We start from the raw sequence: 2,500 nt of genomic DNA, 5'->3' as shown, positions 1-2,500 counted from the left end.
TTTTAAAAAAATTGTGAAAAATAAAAAAAAAATAGATGAGCTGAAGTTTGATGGGTTGCCGATCAGACCGCCTCGACTTAGCGGCATTCCCGCGTAGAGTGATCGAGAGTTTTCCAGTCTCAAGCTCGCCCAGTGTAAAGACGCGGCATTGCCGTAGAGGCTAAGCTGCTAAGTAGAGACGGTGTTTGTACAACTATATTTCACTTTATATTCTTAACCAATGTATGTGTTGTAGAAAGCAGATTTTTCTCATCCCGCCGTTTACCTGAAACGAATAAAAATTTATTTTGTACAAAATTAAAAACATTAGTGTTTCCAATAAACTACATTTCACGTTTTCTAATTTAAACTTAAACGAATGACTGGTATCAAAATATAGGATCTATGTGAAAATAAAAACACGGTGTAAGAGTTTTCAAACCTCGGTAATGCCGTCTAAGACCAACTAGTCGACCGAAGGGACAGTAGTTTTCCGGTCGATAAGACATATCAGCCCGGTATCGCCAAAGTTAATTACGATCGGTCATAATAAACTAAATTTAAAATAAATAAATAACCCAAACGTGTGTATACATCATGTGGTACGTATTCAGTTCTATTCTAACTGGAATATATATTTTAAGAATCAATGAACTTAAGTTTTAAAACCAAACCGAAATCGCGCGAGTCGTCGTTGTAAAACTAGATTTAACAAACGGCTGCGTAATATTAGACTTAAAAATATTATATAATATCCTCTATTGATTAAATAGTGAAAAATAAGCTTCAATGTAGCTTAATCTAGTACAAAATCTAAAAGTTGTGATAAATTAAATTGAAATTAAACACGATAGACTTAAATCTAGAGTTAAGGAATAAAACCGACCCGCGAACCAGCTACTAAATGGTTCGATAAGACTTATCTCAAATACAATCGTTTTCTATCAGTGTTATGCCTTCAATCGATACTTTTTGATGAAATAAATACTTAAATGATTTAATGAATGCATATATACATGTAATTAATGAGTGAAAGTATGTATAAAGTATTAGATAAATTAATAATAAACCGACCCAGCTACTAAATGGTTCGATAAGACTTATCTCAAATACAATCGTTTTCTGTAATTGTTATGCCTTAAATTGATAATTTTTAGTTAAACAAATACTTAACTAATGAAATAAATACATAGATAAATGTATTTAATGAATTAAAGTATGTATAAAGTATTATATAAATTAATAATAAACCGAATCCGACCAAATTTAAATCTAAAACCACGATCGGCGGCGTAATGAAGTGTATCGTAAACCCGTTTTTTTTATAATTTAAAATGTAATGACAGAACTCCCAAAACAACAATACACATACATATTAGTACTATGGTGAATTGTAGTTGTATTAGGACCGTAATTATAGTTAATTAAGGAACCATTCATTGTCTTCGCTCTGTTATGTACGTCGTCGTTTAATCGACACGGCATATTTGGCTTGAATCTAGAAAAATTCAAACTCTAACCCTAAGGTAGACAGGCAGGGTAAATAAATGTGGGTGATCTCTCATAAAATTGTCTTCTAGGAATTATTTTTATATAGACTATCTTTTCTGTAGAGTTTAAGTGGACAAGCGCGGACGAAATAGAGCGCAAAATTTAAAATGAATTAAAAATTTTCATCAGACCGGAAGTAGGCATAACCTAGGCGCCATGTTTCCGTCGTACAAGTTTTCACCGTTGCAGTCACCGTTTCAATCGCTCTTCGTGTGGACGTGTATTATTTCTAGTCATGTGTTGTGTAGATGATTCGCTTAAGGTAGGTGTTCGGACTTATTTCTTTAATATTAATTAAACCGTATTTGCCTTGTCGGCCTTAAAATAAAGCTATTTTTTTTTCATCGCAATCGAAGTGTTAGATCTAGAATCTAGTTCCCGCCTCCGCTTCGCTAATTCGACTTAATGTAACTATGACACAACTATTAAATCTAGAGTCTCTATTTTAATTAAATAATTAGGAATTCTATCTCTAGATGATATCTAATCTATTCCCACACGTGTGTGCAAGTAGGATTTAACGTCAGAACAGGTGTGGTGGTCTAGGCGTCGCTATTTTTGACGGTAGGAATTTTTTTTTTAAATTCGTAAAATTTTATATAGACTTTATATAGCAATTTACTAAGACCGACCCTAACGCCCAGTAAATATTTAATTACCACATTGTTATGGACACGGTGTATTAGGTAGGGCCGAGGGCTATCCATAGGTACCAATTTTTAAATTTTGTGACAATTAGGAGCCGAGTTATAAAATAAATTTAAAATACTGGTTCTGGTCTTAGACTTTATATAGCAATTTACTAAGACCGACCTTAATACCCATTAATTATTTAATTAGCGCATAGTTATGGACATCCTGTATTAGGTTGGGCCCAGGGCTATCCGTAGGTACCAAGTTTATAATTTTGTGACGATTATTAGTCGAGTTATAAAATAAATAAAAAAAACTGGTTCTGGTTTGCACTACA

This window comes from Physella acuta, unplaced genomic scaffold (genome assembly GCF_028476545.2).
Source record: "Physella acuta isolate Inbredline_101_S28 unplaced genomic scaffold, ASM2847654v3 ptg002732l, whole genome shotgun sequence".
Lineage (NCBI taxonomy): Eukaryota > Metazoa > Mollusca > Gastropoda > Physidae > Physella > Physella acuta.
This window is presented reverse-complemented; position numbering follows the sequence as displayed.